Source organism: Camponotus vicinus, unplaced genomic scaffold (genome assembly GCF_025532165.1).
Source record: "Camponotus vicinus isolate PSW18456_S1 unplaced genomic scaffold, iyCamVici1.0 SCAF_4, whole genome shotgun sequence".
NCBI classification, from domain to species: Eukaryota; Metazoa; Arthropoda; class Insecta; order Hymenoptera; family Formicidae; genus Camponotus; species Camponotus vicinus.
The window spans coordinates 20,003,484-20,026,035 of record NW_028141976.1 but is presented as its reverse complement, the minus strand read 5'-3'; the positions used below and the strand labels follow the sequence as shown (position 1 = coordinate 20,026,035).

The window sequence follows — 22,552 nt, the reverse complement described above, 5'->3', positions numbered from 1 at the left end:
ATTGTACGGAGAACTCCATTAATCGATCATTCGACATTATTCTCCGCGAGCTTACCATATCTATTGCACGGAAATTTTCAAGCCGGAAAATGCTGCTGGCATGCATACAGACTTGTTATCGAACAGTTATCGGTAAAAAAAAAAATTGCTTGCAGGCGCACGATATTTCGGCGTAGTATTTTTGAAGCACCCTTCAGATTAATCGGAGCTATGTACGATAGTTTAAACAGATGCCGATTTTCTATTTACCTAACAGCGTAAAAACGTTACCACTGTTATATTTAGACGCATCGTCGACCATTCATACCGAATTGTGTCGAGTTATTGCGCGAACCTCTGGTTGCCATTGAGAATAATATTCTTTGCCGTTGATTTCGATTCCCGCGATTCGGTTCCAATGCAAATCTCAGGCAAATGTTAAAAGTATCGCGTGACTGAACGCTTGAACAAAAGGGCAAACAGGACGTCGTGCAATCTGAACGGCTTATGCGCGGCGGCATAATATTACGCTTCGTTTCTGAATGGCGTAAATGTGACACCGCTCGCGCATATATTTAATTCAAGCCCTCGTCACGACCCACTACTTGCCGTTTACTCGGTGCGTGCTCAAACAGGGCGAGACGAGACAAGAGACGAGCGCGAACGCGGTGCATTAAACCCTGCATCTCTCACCGACTATCTACATCGGAAGCGCACGACCCGATACGAGTATTGTTATTAGATGCGTTACTAGGGCGTGGTATTGCGCGAATTTCGGAGCACTGCTTTAGTTTCCGTCTCTACCGCAATTTCCTTTGCTCTTCTCCGCGAGAGAAGACCGGTCTGGACGATATTCCGCACATGAAAACGGACGAAAAGGGATCTGCAACCCGTTTGAGTACGTGGATTTGGGCCAATTTTCTCTCCCTCGCTTGTGCAACAAGCCCGAGCCCTCATCACTCTGGATCACGTATCGCGCATTCCCACGTATCTTTCATCTTATGCCACGTTGCGTGTATTTGCTTATATTTTCTGCAGATCTGTCATCGGTTGCTTTTGAAAAAAGATGAATCAATCGTGTGTCAAGATGAGTTATTTAGATGTATCTATATTCATGATATCGCTCGTAGAAAAGGATCTAATGTCGATGAAAACTATTGGTGAAATGGATTTTATTTAATTTACGAGCCGATTTTACTCCTAACTCGTTCTGTAATAGATTTTACACGATTAAGCGAAGTCAATTTAATCCCTACGGCATGCCTTCAATATAGTGAGAAATTTGCATACACGAGCTATTAATCGTATTTAAAGGGCAAAATAATTTCACGGATGATTCATTATTATCGCGCTTTGACGACGGTCTCGTACATGTAGCCGAGTTACGCGACGCGAATAGATAATGAGGGCGAGATGAAGCATCATCGCGTTTTAATTTGATTCTACGCTCGTTACGTCGTTTGTCGTATATGCCCGGGACAGATCGCTCAACACTTAGTGAATGCGGAAATTATTCACATGCCAGGAATATCAATGTCACTTGCCGGTCGATGGATTAATATACCTAACTGAATCCAGTTGTCGATTCCGCGCGTTCCGCTCTATAAGATGGCTAATTGACGGAGGGACATGAATCGATAATACGCGAAAGCCCGAGTCTGATTTTGAGCGTAATGGCCATCCCCGACGTCGGATATCACGGTCCGTTTGGATAATACGTCTTTTTCTCCCGTCGCACTTCCGGCCGACTGTTTCGTCGCCGTTTCCCTCCTCCCTGACACTCCAACCCCCTCCCGTTATCTCGATATACGAAGATATACGTCGCGCAATGCTTGCCATTACAAAGGGTCCGGCCATTTAGATATCGATTTGCAATTTCGCCGGCAATTACGCAAGGCGCGGAATATGTTCGTACAGATTAGATCAGATTAAATGAATATTTACGAGACGTGCGCGCAACACGAACGTAGTATCACCCACGTGGCTGATCCCATACGCAATACGGCGCCACATTTTTCGATATGAATTACTGCGTCTTCCACGCCGTTATTTAGCAGGCGATATAACGCCATGTTACCAGCAACTTTCGTTAATTAGCTATGCGAAGCGGGCAGAATTTTCAGCCCTTTAAAGCATTCGGGCTGTTCCACAGGATTCGCAAACTGTCAAGCGCTCGTATAAGTCCTTTCGTTGAAAGTTGAAAGGTCGTTCGAGTTCAGGAATACGACTGAATAAAAGTGGTGGATTGTTATTACTTTATTAGTCTACGTTGGTGAAATTATCAGATCCTTCTCGGAAAGTAACGCGGTCGGTCTGTCCTCAAACGTACATGAAAGTCCCGCTTTATACGAAGCGAATCCCGTCGTTTTTGAAATTTTTCACGACTCGCGCGGTTATGGATCGATAAGAGATATGTAAAATAATTCTCCGCACTTGCAGTACTCGCGTCTTATATCCTTATACGCTGCATACCTACTCTATGTATGCTGTACACGTAAAACGAACAGGTACCAAACTAATCTGCGATAAATTTCGACCCGAGCGTCGTTACGCTGTTTACGATCGGGAAGATTCCATGGGCGAACTTTTGATTGCTGTAAAATATGGTGCACCTCTCTCTCTCTCTCTCTCTCTCTCTCTCTTTCGCGCAACTTCCGCCCGCCGACTACGTCGCGCAAAGTAAGTAGAGTAGACTGCCGATATTGAACGGCCATTTCGGTGTGGTACAGCTGGGAAGAGGATCTGGGTTTTTCAATTTTATCTTCCCGAGCGATACCTCGATAAACTCTTTTATTGGCCACCCAGGCCTCGACGGAAAATCATTGTAATGCCGTTCGTCGATCGTGTTGCGTTTTTTCCCGCTATTCTTGCCGCTTCGTGCAGGCTTTTCTCTCTTAAGCGGGTGTGGCAAGTTAATAACTCGATAATTAGATAAAAATGATAGGACTCGTCGCTATATTGGACGTCGTGCAAATGCAATTAGTCGTGGTATCGTACGGAGAGTTAGTAGAGTAACTCCATCAATATCGTATTTATATCAATAAGAGTTTCTTTAACGTGTTTGGCGATAATCTTGTTATACTAGGACAGTGTACAGACTCGACTTTTCGATAATTATTCAGTAACGTTTCTCTTGGAATTAATTTCTCATTCAGCCTTAAATAAATTTTACTTTGACACAGAAATGCAATTTTTTAAGTGTAACAGACAATATAAATTTTACAACATAAATGCGATATTAATAAGTATCTAACTTTTGCCATTTATCATATTAAATGGTTTCGCGATTACGACCATGCTCAAGTAGAGATATCTGAATTTATGCGAGGTTTGAGAGTACGCGAGCTTATCTCCTTTATGATATAGCTGGTTGTTTCTCCGAAAATAAGCGCGTTTAGAAACCCCGGGTGCGCACGCAACAAACTGCGAGACAAAATGAGAGGTCCGTGCTTCAATTAAAATTTACTCGCCGCTGGCGATACCGTAGGTAGACACCTTGTTCGTGCGTGACCGGCTTCACTGATATCTAATGTCAATCCGCAGTGTTGTTTCGAACACAGTGTAGTCTCGACCAGCAGCTATCCGCCATGGTGGCGGTCGCACGAGAGCACCTTGCACTTGTGTGTTCGCACGCATACGTGATTTGTACACACGCGTGTATTTGTACGCGCGCGTACGTACACATACGTATGCACGTACACGGTGATCGAAAACGAGAATCGCCTCTTCGAGAATTTCCTCGATTGCGATTCTAACGATTGTCACTTGTTCGCCCACTTTTTGTCTCGCCCCTCCCCCCCCTTGTCTATCCCATCTATTCAAGTGCCGGTTGCCACAAATTAGCATTTTACGATGCGGCCGAAGGGACAATGGGGTTTGCGTTAAATTCGGTGGAAGAAGAGTAAAGTGGGAGAACCATTACCGCGATCGAGGAAATCCCGGCTGAGTGCTTCATTTAAAATCGAGCGATCCCATGTTTATGGAGCGTAGGGACGGCGATCTACCGCGTCAGAATTTATTCTTAATCGAGCTGATTCTCTTAAGAATTTATATCCGATCCGCATGAACTCGCTAAATTATGATTACATGAATTTTTTAAAAAGTATAAAACGCAATTAAAATATTCTCGATATCTTTATTTTTCTATTTATCATGATTTAAATATACACAACCAGCATTAATATATGCTTTTACAATTCTTCTTTGTGTCTGTGTGTGTAACTGTATATGATTTTTATATTATATTATATTATATGATTTTTATATTATATTATATTATTTTATATATATATAAAATTTTATATTATATTATTTTATTATATTTTATATATATATATATATATATATATATATATATATATATATATATAATTTTATATTATATTATTTTACAATATTATATTTTATATTATATTATGTTATATTATATAATATTATACATAATCTTATATTTTTTTCCTCTCTATGTATTTTTATTATCAAAGCAATGCTGAGTCGTATATTTTTAAATTTTCTTGTTTTTAGTCAAATTTTAAAATAAAAGTTTGAAAATATTAATCAAAATCTGAGAAAATATAAAATAAACTTTTTTCAAGTTTTTAAACATTGAATTATTGAATGCTTTTATATTACATTTATATGTCGCTCTATAAGCCTAACTGTTATCGGCCAATTCTAAGCCATTCGATGATTGAACAGTGTGGTCACGAAACTGACTATGGCGCGAAATCATTAAACGAGGTACTCCGCACCTGAAATAGGCTGCTATTTGTTCGGTGACACAAAATCATCCTCCCTAGATGAACCAGATTCAACAGAGATTCAGCAATTGTGTAGGAACTGATTTGAAATTCCTGTCTATGCTTCGCGATAGATTTGCGTTTATGTATTATATATTACAGTGCAAGTATGTAAAGCGACATAAAGTATATTGAAGGATAAATACGTTGTCGCGTCTGATATCGCAGATAGCATTACAGACACGCCTCTTCCGCCTTTGTAAGTAGAATTCTTTGAATCCTTGTAAAATGCAATAATCTCGAGAATTTTCTCACTGTGCACGCATATGTTGTTTCGTTTTACACGCTTTTAGAATACGAACTTTTGCATTGAAATCTTTCGAATACTTCATATTCTGTTATTCGAAGTATATTTTTCTTGACATTTTTTAATGATTATAAAAAATTTCTTGATAGAAATCTCTGTCTCTTTTAAATAAAAATCGTAATATATAAAATTCTGAAAGCGTCAAAGCAATAATGCTTTTTTTTATCAAATCGTGTATATTGGCTCTTAAATTTTATGTTGTTCTTTTGCTCTATTTTTTTTTAATTTTATTATTCTCACAAAATATGTAATGCGTATTGGATAGCTGAAGTAAATTATATATACAATCCAATATAAATTTTTAATTATTACTATTTACTTAATATTATTAATATTGAATTTCAATTTACTATGAAAATTTCTTTAACTCATATTGATCCATTATTGCATTAATTAATGATGTAATATATATATATATATATATATATATATATATATATATATTACAATTATATATATATATATATATATATATATATATATATATATATATATATATATATTACAATTATATATAATATAACCCAACATATTATATACATATTATATTATATATAATATGTATATAATATGTTGGGTTATATTGTATATAATAACATATACAGGGTGACCCATTTTAACTTAGGCAGCCAAATAACTCGAAAAATAAGCAAGATAGAGAAAAATGTTTTAGACAAAAGTGGTATGGTTTCGAGGGGGCCATAAGATGGTATCATTGGTTTGACCTTGAAGAGTCATTTGAAGGTCACGTGAAGGTCACTTCAATTTTTTTAAATGGAACATCCTATATATTTTTGTACATTCTTGTAGCTCATCTCGAGAGCTTTCCAAAACACTATAATTAAGTACATTTTCGTTAAGTACTTTTTGAGTTATGAGGCTTGAAATAATTTCTTAATTTTACATAAACCGTAAAATATCTTGTAAAATATTCATTTTTCGATTACCTTACCTTAATAGTTTTATGTACAAAATAATGAGAGGAATCAATTGGTGTAAAGAAAACACATAGTTGTTTCGAAGAAAAAATATGTAATTTGCAATTAACAATTCCATATTTTTTCTTAAAAACAACTATGTGTTTTCTTTACACCAATTGATTCCTCTCATTATTTTGTACATCAAAGTATTAAGGTAAGATAATCGAAAAATGAATATTTTACAAGATATTTTACGGTTTATGTAAAATTAAGAAATTATTTCAAGCATCATAACTCAAAAAGTACTTAACGGAAAGGTACTTAATTATAGTGTTTTGGAAAGCTCTCGAAATAAGCTACAAGAATGTACAAAAATATATAGGATATTCCATTTAAAAAAATTGAAGTGACCTTCACGTGACCTTCAAATGACTCTTCAAGGTCAAACCAATGATACCATCTTATGGCCCCCTCGAAACCATACAACTTTTGTCTAAAACATTTTTCTCTATCTTGCTTATTTTTCGAGTTATTTGGCTGCCTAAGTTAAAATGGGTCACCCTGTATAATATGTGGGGCTATATATAATATAATGGGGTTATATAATATAATATGTTGGGGTTATATAATATAATAAGTATAATATAATAATATAATATAGTATAGTAATATAGTATAGTATAGTAATATAGTATAATAAAGTATAATATAATAAGTGGGGTTATATAATATAATATGTTGGGTTATATTATACAGGGTGTTTCATTTTAATCCGACCAGTCGAATATCTCGAAAACCAAGCCCGGAGAGAAAAATATTTCAGACAAAAGTTGTTTGGTTTCGAGGGGGCCATAAGATGGTTACAATGATTTGACCTTGAACAGTCATTTGAAGGTCACATAAAGGTCACCTTAAATTTCTTAAATGGAATACCCTATATATTTTTGCACATTCTTGTAGCTGACATCGAGAGCTTTCCAAAACACTATAATTAAGTACCTTTTCGTTAAGTACTTTTTGAGTTATGAGGCTTGAAATAATTTCTTAATTCTACATAAACCGTAAAATATCTAGTAAAATATTCATTTTTCGATTATCCTACCTTAATACTTTTACGTACAAAATAATAAGAGGAATCAATTGGTGTAAAGAAAACACATAGTTATTTTTAAGAAAAAATATGGAATTGTTAATTGCAAATTGCGCGAGCAACAAATTCGAAACTTGGATATTTCGAGAGCAACAAATTCAAATAATATCTCAATACCAAATTTAAGCGAGCAACAAATTTTTTTCTGATAGTTTACTCTTGTAACTTTGCTCGCTGTGAAAAGTTTTCCGCTATTGTTTAAATTTATTTTGCAAGCAACCAATTGAATATTTTAAGAGCAACAAATTAGCAACAAATTTTTATATTATTATTACGTATAATTTTGTTATTATATATATATTGTTCCGCTAACTTAATCTTCCTTTAGCGGAACATGATTTAAAAAAAAAATTACAGAGCAACAAATTTTTTTCTTTGGCAACTTTTTAGCAACAAATGAGCAACAAATAAAAATATCAATTATAATTGATTCCGCCCATTTTGTTCCGCTAACTTATAAGACGTCTATTTTTATCAAAAGATGTATTAACTGCGTCAATTTTCACGCAAGCTTTATAAAGAGCTTAATTAATATAGACTCAGTTTTCGCGATTATGAAAGCAAGCGCAGTGATGGCAAATTTAGTTACTTTCGTTTAACGCAAACTTTAGGATACTGTCGGCTAATGCAACTAATTTTTAAATTTGTTAAACTCGTTAAATCTATATGTATAAAGTTCTAATTTAATATCGCTTTGATATGGCTCTGACGCTCTGGTCCCTCTGTAATGGAAAGATCAAATATGAAACGCACACAGAGCATGTTGTAATAACATATAAATATATATATATATATGTGTGTGTGTGTGTGTGTGTGTGTGTGTGTGTAAATTGCACGTACACACGGAAACTAAGACACATCTGTCGCAACGAATCGCGTCTCGCGTTCGACGACTGTCCTATTTTGCAACAAGGGATATCAGAGCGATCGTACACAATGTCATTACACACTTGATGGGATTTTTTGTCGACGTGCATATAGTCCATCCCTAATCTTACATCACTTGCAGCCTCCATAACTTTCCTCCCGTCCGATCAATTCTTGATAACACGGTGAAACGAAAACAGGACTCTTGGCCGATGAACGCCAGGGAAAAATTCACTTCGCCTCCACTTCCGCGGCGCTCGGTCTACGGAGATTTACGGTCGCACACGTTCGGAATTTAAGGAACGCCGGCTAAAGGGCGGCCGAGAGCCTATGAAAATTAATCCCACACCAGATGCCGTTAAAGGCCGCGAGATTTATCTACTGCGCGCCCTTTGCCGTGAACTTTACGCTGAAAAACTTTTTCAGCGCCCTCGCCCGCTATTTTAAAAGCTCGTTACTCTTATTGAAATAATCAGTCAGGCTATTACGAGAATATGCATTACGCGAAAAAAAGTTAGATTAATATTAATCAATTGTTGAGTTCGAGACAAATAACTTTAATTAGAAAAAAAGCATATATTTGTAATAAAATACTTGTTTTAAATTTAGATTATTCTGCGGAGAAAATCACTTCAATCACTTTAATAATTTATATATATATATGCGAAAATAATTCAAGTTGAACTGAAATACTCTACTACCGACAAAATCTCCAAGCTGCGAAATTGCCAGGCTCAGATGCACCGTAGAACAGAAGACAGACGTTGGGGGAGGGAAGAAAAAGATAGAAGGGTGAACTGAGAAAAGTCTCGGAAACTTTGGCACAGAACTGGCAGGTGAAATGTAAGACAGAGAATAGCCGGAGGAACGCGGAAGAGCGAAGGAAAAAAAGTGCATTTAATGCTCATGGGAGGGAGAGAGCTTAGCCGATAATCCTCTCGTTTATATTACTTTACAGCCACGCGGATCCTTTCGACCTCTCGGCATTCTCCTCCTCGCCGTCGCCCTTCCCGCCTCTCTTTCACCGACGTGGACTGACAATAGTAGTCTACGGTGTTTTCATATTTCTCCACCGACAACGGGAAATCACCCGAGGATACTACAACACGGTGCTAATGAAATTTCTGCGGAACCGCGCGCGCGCTTGTGGCCGGAAAAATGCGCCATTCCCGGAAAAATAGTTCCCTTTGGCTTATGCGCGCCGCACGTTGTCCGAGTTACGCGAGAAACACGTTTCTGCTTGATTCACGGACATTAAGATAGCGTAACGCTTCCTCAGACGCTAAAGGTTGCCGGCAGTGTTATCAAGCCAAGTGTAATTTAAAACTGTTCCACGTATTTTGAATCCTTTGTTCTTTAAACGCGTATAAACGTTCGAGAAGATTACGTTTTCGTAGGCGCAAAATAAATAAGGCCAAAGAGTTATTCCTGATAAAAGCCAACATGTAAATAAGAGCTTAACTTTAATATGATTATTTGTGGCGAATTTAATTGTCACGCATGCTCTTGATACGAAAATTTATTTAATGGATGCGGAACGTACATTTTAATCGCAATTTTGCCGATTACGCATGCTAGAATATGCAAAGATATGCTAGTAAAATGCGTAAACCCGTCATTCATAAATCTCTCCAGCACTATTATCGATAATGAATTGCCATCAAGCGGAATAGATAATTTTAATGACTACGGTAATGAATTAATATCTCGATAATATATGAATTTTTGGGAAAATGTAACCATTTAGAAGAAAGGAAATATCTTGGCGAATAAAGAGAATAATCACAGAACACAGCATTCCATTATATTCTTCAACTTTCCGTAAGAATATCGCTCTCGGTTCGTTTTATAACGGAAAAAAACTCAAAGAAGGCTATCTCTCAAGAAGAGAAGCCTGAAAGTGACACGCAATTCGAATGCAAAGCAGTCTTCTATGACAATGAGGCCCTTCGGTCGAAAAAGCGTCTCTTCAAATGCAAATCGAGATAGATTCCGCACATATAATTGTCACAAAGTCACTATTTGCAAGTGAAAGCTAAGCCGAAGTTGTTGGAAAGAAAACTATTTAATAACAAAAGAGAGAGAGCAAAATCTCAGATCTTTCTTATTGTTGTATTCCTTGATAATATGGCAGTGGTACACTTGTTGACACGAGATAAATTCCTCTCCTCTCTCCTTTCTACAGTTTTTTCCGATCAGCTTCGAAGAAAGGTGACGAAAAAAGACCAGGAGGTGAAAAGCATGCATCGTAAATAAAATATTGATCGTCTCGTGTGATTTATATATATGAACGTAACGTTATTTTGTGTGTGCCTCTTATGATGACAATGATTAATTTCACGTGATACAATTATCATGCATATATCAAAAGTCACGACAAAAAACTTTGTCACATCAGTCATTGATTGAGCGAGGCAAATGTCTAAAGCAATTTTCGTGCAAAGTCTATGCGCACATCGCGTGTTTCTTTTAAGAATATATACAGCGTAAAATGGTAAAAATCTTTCAAAACACCTGGAGCACAACTTAATCATGTGGCAAGCAAGTGTAAGTTTCGCAGCAGACGCATATATACGGCAGCAACAGCTCTACTGTTTATTTCTTACATAATTTAAGATGATCTAGCCAGGGGATACGAAAGTTGCATAAGAAGAATAACGACGAGGAGGTCTCGGCAAAATGGTTTGCAAAGTAAAATAGAGGCAGCAAATTTTGTTTTAAGTATGCGGTATATAAATACGTGATTGCCTCAATTATGATAAAAAAAATGAAAGATTTCGTACATCGAGAATAGTCTATGATTTTTTCATAGTTTCATCGTTGATCGACTCGAAACTCAATCCAATTGAATTTTCATATAATTCTATGACCGTGGAAATTGACTAATTACAAACAGTAACAGTACAGTACAAAAGTAAAGATAAGAAAGAGACGGCAATATTTGCAACGCAAATTAACCAGTTCAGCGATTTTACTTGAAAATATTGCCTATATATATTGTAATCCTATTATCACAAAAAACCAATAACGTTATTTTTTTTCCAATGTTTTCCCATTGCTTTTTAAATTTTGTCAAATAAGATAATCATATTGTATATAATAACATTAATTTGTTAAGAAATCATGCAATAAAATAAAATATAAATTTAAAATAAAGATTGACATATTTGCAAAATGTAGAAAGCAGAAATATTATAATAAGAATGTTTCTTTTAAAACCTGTCGAGATATTTTAATTTTTAACTAAATTCGTTCATTCTATACATACTGTAATGAAAAATTTAAAAATGTATGCTATTTTACATTATATATTCCATAAATAATTACTAATATACTCTTAATATGCTTCTTCACAATTTTCACAAGTGAGATATTTGGTTACTGATGATAGAGCGACTACAATTAAAATGCATAACGAAGAAGAATGAATTTTCTTTTAAATTAAAAATGTATCTTTTGTGTCACAGAAGAGTTATATATAAATCTGTATTTTTATCATTAACCAACTTTTTTCTGGCATAATTTTAAAAAGCACAATTTATATTCATGGTTCGCATAATAAATTTTGGTGAATTTATTTCGAAATTCCTCCCAAGACTTTGATTATTTTACCGATAATCTTATCGCGACTGCATACAAAAGAAGATTTTTTTTCGGCATTACAGATCTCTTTCATGTATACGATATGCGTTGATCCTCGAATTATGCATCGATTGTATTGTTAAATTCAATGGCAACAAATGTTATCAAAAAGCATAGAAAGAAATCAACCGATGAACACTCCAAATATTCTATAAATAGACTAGTATAAGATAGTAGATAACTACTATCTCGTTAGTCGTTACCATTTCAAAGAATGTATTGGTTGAATCTCGCTTAAGAGCTCCTCCCATTGTGTCGATAATAATACAAGTTAACAGTCTCGCAAGCCCTCTCGACACGAGTCCCGGATTCTTTTCGGTCGAGCATTCCCACGAGCGAGGGAGCCTTAATTGTAATTAATGGTACCAAGAATTAGATTCGACTCTAGTCCAACCCCTCTGGGAGGAAAGACAAGGAACGCGCGACGTACTTGTCTTGTATTTAATCAGATCCGAGTTGCGTATAGCAACGAGACGTTCGCCCTATTACACTCGAAGAATTGGAGGGCAATCCTTTCTTATTCCTGTTTCTCGGGAATTTCACAGAGATTAGATTTGTTCAAGAATATCCCGTGCAGACGCGAGAAATATGGTCGATCGATGGCGGAAATGTAATTTGAGCTCTTTTTACGATGACAGAACTTGTGTGTGTTGAGATCATATAAACATAACATCCGTTTTGCGATTATAAGCCAAGGTCATTCCTGCCAGTTCTGCTTCGAATCCGGTCCGGCAAGTAACAAGATCGTTTCCTTGCTAATGGTATCGCGCTTCGAAGCTAACGTTTTTGCGAGAGGTAAAGTTGTGTCACGCACGAATCCTCAGTATTATGCTTTGAATACCCGCGGCCTTATCTAGGCGTCACACGTAGACGAAGTTTGTAACCGGTAAGTGGATTAGCCCGTCCGCTAATTTAAGTTTATACGTGTTTCAGAAATACGCGAGAAATTTCGCGCCATCATCTAAGCATGATAAGAATGTTCTTAGATAGTTTCGTGATAAAATTTATGGATCATTAAATTTAAACACACGTGATTTTTTCAAATTGTATGAATAAAAAATAGCAAGAAAAAAAAATAAAAAATGGATATATTGGAACTAGATATTTATAAGAAATTTATGAGTTAAATTAAGTATAACGAAGTTGCACACTTTTGCAGAATACATATCAATAGCTTCCAACATTTTTTTTAAATTTCAAAATATTAAATCTCAAAATAATATTAATTATATGAAAACATACAGTACCCTCCATAAGTTTGGAAACACTCTATAAAGGTATACAATATAAAGAAAATAACTTTAATTTCTTTGATATTTGCCGGATGTTATATCCTTCTTCTTGTAAAATAATAATCTTGACTCGCAATTCATATGGAATCTGGCACGTCGGAGCCATTTTTAATGATTGTAGTAATTTTTGTTACTTTTACAGAAACTAAAATCAAACTGCACTTAAATGAGTTCTTATTACTCTGATGTATGTTTCTAATGCGCGTAAACATTACAGGCATTCCACTACAGCATCTGATATGCTGTAGTAGCACTAATTAGCAGAACAAATCAACGCGCGAAATTTAACTCCGAGCAGTTCGGTGCCGCGTAATAATTATTCGACATATTTTCGGTATAAATAGGCGTCATATCATCATTTAAACGTCTTGCAATATATTCATATGAAAAATCTGCATATGAAAATTGCTGCCATGCGATTGTTTATCTGTAAAATGCAATGTGTTTCCAAACTTATGGAGGGTAGTGTACATATTTAAAAAACATACATATTTTTTTAATCATTCTATGATTTGAAAAAACCGAAAATAAAAAGTATTATGTGTCTTCTCATTTATAGCGTGATCTGAAAGCTGCTCTATTATAGTTTGCACATTTGTTAATGCTAAAAAATATACAGATACAGTCTTTGTAGATACAGTTTATAAAAAAATATGCATCTGTTTTTATTTCCTTCTGACAGTTACATTTTTATAGCATAAAATTGAATATAAAACGAAGAAGGATCTATAAACGTTCTTCATAAGAATTTCACGATCTATCTCGATAAAACGATCAAAGACATTAATGCCGTCATCCGTTCTCGTGCGCTGAAAATTTAAGGGAAATCTTCGAGATCGTGAATAAACCAACTGTATTGCTAGCGTATTATCGATCTGTCGCAGCTTTCTTTCAAAAATAGAAGCAGTTTATACGGTTTATAATTAATATGAAAGTGAATATATGCGAAAACTTTGCAAAATTGCATTCAAATAATTCGCGCAATGTTGTATTGAAATAGTATACACTCTAGATTTCCCGAATATTCATTATAACTATATCTAACGATGATGACTTAACTTTGTTTTCGGGCAAAAGAGCTCGGTTAATGCTTATGTCGCGAAAATTGCTCGCCATTTCGTACTTGTCATGATAAAACAACTTTGGATAAATGACGAAAACAGGGGGATAAAGTTTGATCTCGTCATTGTTTCGTTGCCGTCCGCGAAAGTTGATGTTCTTTAATAAGCTGCAAAGTGAAAACTATGTGACACATGATGACACAATGATAAATTATCGTTCTCAGTTACGTCCTTCATTATCGAAATTTTGCACGCATGCTTGCTTACTAGATTCTATGATACGCTTATTAATTGTATCAACACGTTTTAGAGACGACGATAGGCGACGAGATGCAACCGTCGAAGTGATGCGTAAATGCAGAATGTTTCATATGAATCGCCGTGATACAGCATTATAACGCCGTATTAATGTTATTAGAACAAGTATCTGTAGCAAGCAAACAATGTAGATGAGAGGAACTTTCAAGAGCGCGAAGCATACGTAGTGTATATCGTGTCTTCTTTACATTATGAGTCACGTACACATTTCAATTGAATGCAATTGTACCATTTCTGTATTTTGTATTCATATCAGTGACATGTGTATGCAACAGAAATTAGCTTGAATTAATTGGGATACTCCCCAATATGAAGATTCGCGTTTGAATTTCGCAAATATTATTCCTAATGTATCTCTATCTGTACGCAGTGCAGCGCGGTTGATACATGTCCTGAGAAGCTTAAGATATATTTAATCAGTAACATTACGTCAAAGGAGTTATTTTCCGAAACGGCTCATTTATCGTGCTTCAAATACCCAGGAGGAATTCGTAGTATGCAAGTTATCCAAGCCAGAAGGAGGAGCGGGCGGTTGCTCTCGATATTCAGACGGGAGAAGAATCTGTAGCGAATAATTCTCCCTATTTAGGATTAAATTTAAATTTGTTTATAATCATGTAGAAAAAGTTATATATAAAAAATTTAGATTTTACTTGTAATAAAATCACGAATCTCTATTTTTATTCGCCCTCCTCTCCCCTTTCTCTCTCCTTCTTTCTCTCGCATTCTTTTTCTACAATAAAAATGAGAACAATAGCATTTATTATGAAAGTAATTGGTAATAAAATGTTAAATGTAGCATAAAAAGTCATACAAATGAGAATTGATTTTATTAATTTAATAACTTGGTAGAAATGCTAATATAATCATTGACAATCAACTGGCTCACCGCCAAATTAGCGTCAGGATTATCCGCAATGAGCGCCGCTCGATCGAGCGTCAAAGGACGTAAACGTATTCAATCTCGAATCAATCGGGCGTTATAAGATCGACCTGAATTCTATTGCTTAATTGCTGATGTTCTAGATTCCAATAAAACCTATCGAGAATCTATACGTCCTTTATCTCGAAAATCTATATGCCCTTCATCAGATGGATGATTGACGGAAAATTAGATGAAAATTAAAATCAATCGATGGAATAACGCTGCTATAATAATTCGTCATTCTTATTATCTTTTTTTTCTTGTATGGTGATAGAAATTGAATGTTAAACCGGCAAAACAATGCAAATATTTTTGTTTTAATAAAAAAAAAATAATTGTTTAAATTCTATGCACACGAGAGAAGTACGACAGCAAATAATAATCTCTCAAAATATGACATGTTTTTTTTAGCAGCTTGGAATTTGTGTGAATACATATTTAAATCTACCACTACATATAAGATCATTTTAGCCTATATTAATACAGTAATATGAAGCTATTTATTATTAAAAAAATGGAAAAGAAAGAATACTATGCGAGTCAATTTATTTTGTTAGTTTCCGATTTAAACGACTTATTTTGGTGATGAATTTGATTAGAAATCTATTTTTTACTCTATGTAAATAATTATTTACATTATAATTATTTACATTATGTAATTTTATTATGTATTTATTAGGTAAATAATTATTTAGAATTAGTATATGTGTGTGTTTGATGTGTATTGTGTGTGTATATTATATATATAGATATACTCCTGGACAAAATTAATGCATAATTTTTTTCACTTTCTCTTCAAAAGCTGATATTAAAATTTTAACGAAAAATTTTAAAGAAAAAGTGAAAAAAAAATTATGCGTTAATTTTGTTCAGGAATATATATACAAGCAATATTACCTAAAAAATACATGACATATTTGTATATCCAGATTCTGTTTGCGATGATCTCATATCGTCGAGAAGCGCTGTGCAAACTTGTGCTCTCGAGATAATCGACTTCAGCCTCGCGAAACCGGATACTCAAACACGGAGAAGTCGCGTATCATGATGACACGCTACGAAATCGATATTGATGAGTGGTCGATGATGCTTAACCATGTATAGCCGCGAAATCGAAATTACATTGTATAATGCAGCATGCATTCCAATGCAACATATGTGTTAATATTCGATTGCGCTCTATTATAATTTACGAGTTCGGCTTTTTCTAGATCATTCAGGATTTAATGAGGAAATTCTTAGAATAACGTAATTACGATTGCAAGTATGAAAAGCATTGTCTTTGTTTGTTTCGTGACTGAGAGAGAGAGAGAAAGAGATCGTGCTCGAATTTCACTTTTTCCGACGACTGATTTTTTAACTAAAATAGAACTATGTAAGTAATACTTGCAATAGATTGCAATTTGTTAATTGAAACTTATCATGTGTCAAATTTTGTCAAATTGGAAATGTTTGACATTTTGATAAAAAAAAAATATAAGTTAAGGTTTTTTGTGTTAAAGTAAAAATATACTCTTCTCTCACATCATCTACGAGCGTATTTAAATATTAATTTAAAGTATTATCAATGCTTCGATAGTTGAGATACCGTTTGTTAGGTAAAAGAAGTGGAATATAATGATCCGCTGCATATTTTATGTAAAACAGTATTTTATAATCTACAAAAAAATCTCGTAGAATTGACTTATGCAAGAGATCGAATACGACTGTTAAATCTAAAGTATGTGTCAGCAGAACCCGAGTGCCAGTAATGGGCTATTTGATATAAAGTCTCTTAGTTATTACTATAATATGATTACTCGCAAGTTACACAGATGTGAGAAGAAGCATTTCTCGGCATCGCGGAAAAATTCAAGAGAATCAAATTTATGTAAAATATAAACGGAAATTCCACGTAGAAGTTCGACGTGATCAAATTCAATATACTGCTATTCGGCATAGCGAATCTTATGATTTCATAAGAAATATTGTTAAAAGATCTCAAGAAATTTGAACTCGCGCGCAATATCGAAAACATCCACCGATGTACACGGCGCTGCTGGCGCAGCGAAGGGCCTCTCTCAAAAGAAGAGATCTGTAGAGGCGCTGAGAAGGCTCTCTATCTCTGTCCGCCATTGTTAGCTAGTATTCTTTGTTCGGCTCTCGTTACGTGCGGTTGCTCTTCGAAACGACTGCGAAAAGAAACGGAAAAGGGATCGACAGTGTTCGCTACGGCCTTCTCTCATATAGAGAAAGGAGAAAGTTTTCCGAGAATTCGAAAGATCGAGAAATTAAAGTAATCGCAGGCGGTGTTTACCCGTTCTCAAAGTTCTCGTCGTTTTACGAACGACGCAGGCGGTCTTGGACCGTTCTCAGAACTTTCTCGTCGTTTTGACGAAAGACAAGGCGGTCTCGTACCGTTCTCAGAGTTCTCTCTCATACACCCAAGGCGGTCTCGTGCCGTGCTCAGAGTTCTCTCTCTCATACAACCAAGGCGGCCTCGTGCCGTGCTCAGAGTTCTCTCTCTTATAACAGTGACCAGAGGCGGTGTCGATCAGGGATCGAATACCGCGAGAGATCTCTCCCAGCAAGGTCGGAACGAGTCCGACATTTTTCTTTTTTTAATCATTGACGTCACGCAGCGGAAAGTTCCTGTAGGACCGCTAAGCCTACACACGCTCAAACGTGGAGGAAACCGCTTGGTCGTACGATTCTCACAATAAGAATAAAAATCACTCAGCTAAATGGTCGTACGATTCTCAGATAAGTAATAATTAAACTAACGGCTTGAGTAATTCAAGTTCTCAATATATTCTTCCAGGTAACATCCATCAATTACTTACTTGTAAACTTATATGATCAATTTTAAGTATTTAAGATTTTGAAACCTTTTATTATTCTAAATATTTAGTATTATATAGTCCAGCATTAATTTTCTTTTGATATTATCGTTATATTATAAGACTTAATCTTTATTAATCGTTGAAATTTACCTTTAGATATATTACGTTGTTTACTTTTATTTCATTAATCATAATAAGTTAATATATAGGACTTTTTAACACGAATGAATATTCGGGATTTCTTTTCTTTATTATAAATTTTGGTGTTGTTTAACGAAGAAGACACTTGTATTTATCTTTCTGATGTGATTAAGTAAAATCTTTAAATCTTTGCAGTGTTCTTACATTTATTTACAGTCTCACTGAATTTCCTTATCACTTGTCCGGCACAAATATAGTGTTCATATATGCTTCAAGTAGGGAGTGCACATCCATTTTAAAATGAAATCTGTAGAATCTGATAGGAAGAAATTTCCAAAACATATTTTAATCACATTTCTCGAAATTGTGTATTATGTGTATTAAAAAAGTTTTATGGTTCTGATTTAATCCATAAAAATATCCTTTATAAATAAATAAATAAACACACACATACGTATATAAAAAATTATATATATCTTCTAGACTTCCTTCTAGATTTATTTCTTACTTAATTTCTTACTTATTGATTTAAGATTTTCTGTTTATCGTTTTATTCGATCATGCTAAGTTTTATCTTCTTGATCTGTAAATATTTAATCGTGGGGAAGAGATTGCTCTTCTGTCCATATATGTCGATCGCTTCTCGTTGTCTTTGTAATCTCTACCATTCGATCGAATCAAACTCAACGTCGTTTGTTTCCGATGAAACAGTTCTCAAGTCGCTTACGTAGCACATAAATCCAAATAGGATTTAATTTAGTTTAAGCAAACTAATTGACAGCTTAATCCGCGAGATAATTCATGTATGAGTCTTTGAGTTTTTTAAGGACAGTCAGTTATGAAGGACCATTGTTGGATCTACAAATAACGGTATGTAATTATAAAGAATATAACAGGCCTGATTAGCGAATAAATCTACAAAACTAAACTAAATGCTATGAAGCTTACTCAATCCTCCGTATCACGTGGCAAGGTTCTTTAAAGATCATAGTTTGACGTTAAAGATGCGCATGGAACATCATTCTCTTATTTCTAAGTTTCAAAATTTCTTAATTTCAAATGCACTAATTCTCTCTCTAATTAAATCTGATTTGATATTTCCTTGCACGAGAAATTTTTCATAACATATATGTAATTTCAGATGAAATATTGAAACAAAATAAAATTATTTCAATATGATATGATTATGTATTTTCATAAAAATCAGTTCTCGATTTTCAATAAAATAAAAACGCGAATTAGAATATACATTTCAATTCAATATTATTATAATAATCGGATTGACGACAATACCATCGCGAAAAGACAGCCGTAGGGGCAATAGTGAAAGAATTTGGAAAACCAAGTGTCAGGCGAATTGATCCGGAATTTTCTTACGGGAAATATTATATCAAGATCTCGTGATACAACCGAGACGTTGACGGAAACACAAATGCTGTGATGCTGAAGAAATATCGATTGGAAACTGAAGAAACTTTGGTGTTGCGATGAACAACGTTATCCGAGCAGTATCGAAATCTATCCAGTTATCGCTTTCCACGACCGTCATCTCATTTCTGCTTCTATCCGTGTTAAGGAAACTGTGTTACCGATATGAGTCCCAGTTAGAGGGACCTGAAGGCCGCGAGAGGCCCGTATGGGACGTACGCGCTACTCGTGATAAAACAGCGCTTTTACTTTCCTTTTTTTCCTAAGAAGTCGGAGGGCGTGCGTGGCGCGTGCCCCTTGGTTTGAGATGGAGGGGACGGAGTGTGCCTGTGCGCTTTGTCCGTTTCGCGTCCGTAGATACTGCGCTCTAACATTGTATAATTATTGTGCTACGCCGAATCGGGAAGGTCGACCTTCGTCCAATTGGGGACAAAAGCTCGGAGATTACCGTCTCTAGTCAGACACCTCCGAAGGGCAAGCCGAAAGGTGATAGAGAATCGACAAGATTCTCGTAAGATTTTCTCTCGCCCACCCATGCCGTAAGGTGACAGAGTCCTCGCTCGACTCTCTCTCTCTCTCTCAGTGAGCCATGCCGTAAGGTGACAGAGTCTTCGCTCGACTCTCTCTCTCTCACTGAGCCCTGCCGTAAGGTGACAGAGTCCTCGCTCGACTCTCTCTCTCACTGAGCCTTGCCGACGACCCCCGTTGTGGGGCGAGGTGTACGAGTCCCAGTTCGACTCATCCGCATTTCAACAACGAGGTAACAGAATCCCAGTTCGATTCTCTCATTATTATCTGCGTGAGTAACGTCCGAGTTCGACTCTCACATCCGACGCCATTTAGTGTGACGAATCTTCCCCCCGCCTCTTCAGTGGAATGGGAAGAAAGAGTCGGAAGACTCACTCTAGCTTAATTCTAATTAATAACTTTCAGCATTTTTTAGTTACCAAAGATTAAGATTTTAGTGCAATAAGCAGATACTATAGATTATTATATGACTGATAATTTACAAGTACAAAGAACGATAGTTCCTACTTTATTTTACGTTCTTTAGTATATAACGAAACTCGTTTTTTACTTATTTACTCTGTGCATTATGACTACTTTATATTTGTGATCTTATTTTATTAATGTCAATATTTTTAGTAATAATGGATCTCAATTCTGATATTCTTTTGAGTTGTTAGAGGATATAGCATCACACGTTATTAATCTTATGGTTTTAAACAGAGTATTGATTCCTGTTTTAAATTACTATTCTTTTATATAATTTATCTTAAAATACGAGTGTTATTTTTTACGTTACTTTATGTATTTTTATCTAACAGCAAAAAGTATTGTAATCAAGAATTTATTATATTCCTTTATATTATATCTCAAGCAATGAAGTCAGTCATGTCTTGTTTATGATATCACATATGGTGAGATAATTGTTGATGAGCATATATTAAAAATTACTTGATATTTTACATCCACGTTGTAGCAATTATTTTAGATATAATCGTCGGCTATATACCAAAGCAACTGAATCAAGAGACAACAGCGAGGCGCGCGGAACCAGACAAGAGATTCTTATACAATCCGTCACTTGTATAAAGCGTCTTTTCGCGAGCTGGGAAAGCGATAAATTGCCTCGATCGCAGAGTAGCCGGCTCTGCGATCTCGTTCTCCCCGAATCACTGGGAATTACATGATTGCACGGAGACGAGCACATCGTGAATAACGAAAGGCGCCATCAATCTTTAACGAGGATAGCCGGGTCCTCTCCGACGAACTGAACATTGTACGCAATAATGCAGTCTCATTGTTATGTCCGAATTAGATAGCCAGCGAGCCGGAGACCACCCACAGGAGCGGATTCGGCAAATGGCTTTACACGAAGATCGAAGTCGGTCCCGAATCGTCCTTTAGCAGAGAGAACTCGCTACGTGAATTCGACCGTGCGAGATATCCTGACAATTACTCGTAGAGCGATCTTCTTGCAACCCAGCTTCTCGGACAATTTCATATCGGACATCGGATATCCGAGTATTATGCCGTATTAACAGAGTACTTGCTGCAGCGCGCGTTATATTTCTGAACGCAACGCTCGTATATCTTCTTGAACGTAAACGCTACGCGAAGCTGGTTTGACCGTTTCATCTCCGACTACGTGACGTGTCATGAAATAATCGTCAAGCCTCGTGTTCTTCACCTTCATTCTATCAACCCCCGAAATTAATGAAAGGAAATTCGTCGCATTTGCCTCGCGAAAATCCCAGCTATTCTAATACGTGACTGCTAGATCAATGTTGATATCAGTTAGAGAATTGCGCGAAATCGAGCAAACCGTCAATTTTAAATATTTTGATATCGTACATCTCGATTAGAGAACGCACGAAATGTTTTTATACATGCCGGTTGAAATATATACGTGATTATATAATGAACTTTACATTAGAGATTGCCCTAATTATACAGTTCTGAACACATGCTGCAACAAAACTTATATACCCTTTACATAACAATCGGTTGTTATGTAAAGATAAAGATTGTATCCTCGTTCACATGATTATCCGAATAACAATTTGGTATCGCGATGAAAATGAAATGCGATTGTACTCACGATTCGACTTATTATCGGCACGAAACGTTATCCGAGCGTTATTGCGTTCAGTTCCGATTTACTTAAGATGGAGCACTTAATTGCGACACGTATATACAGGATGTTTCTTAATAAGTGCGAAAAATTTTAGGAGATGATTCTTTGTCGAAAATTAAGGGGAGTTTTTCACATAAACATATATACACTCCTACATCCCTGCCTGTGGAGTTACATTCCTCCAAAAATGGGGGTAAAAATTAGCTTTTTATTTTTTTCTCAAATTTGGAACAAGTTAAAGAAATGAAATTAGGTGGAAA

The 22,552-nt window shown here is 35.6% G+C and overlaps 1 protein-coding gene across 4 annotated transcripts in view; it reads left to right on the top strand.

Annotated features, from left to right (window-relative positions):
- The window catches only part of Kek5 (leucine-rich repeat, immunoglobulin-like domain-containing kekkon 5 protein), a 269,622-nt gene that overhangs the window by 94,337 nt on the left and 152,733 nt on the right, over positions 1–22,552 (top strand). The window lies entirely within an intron of this gene.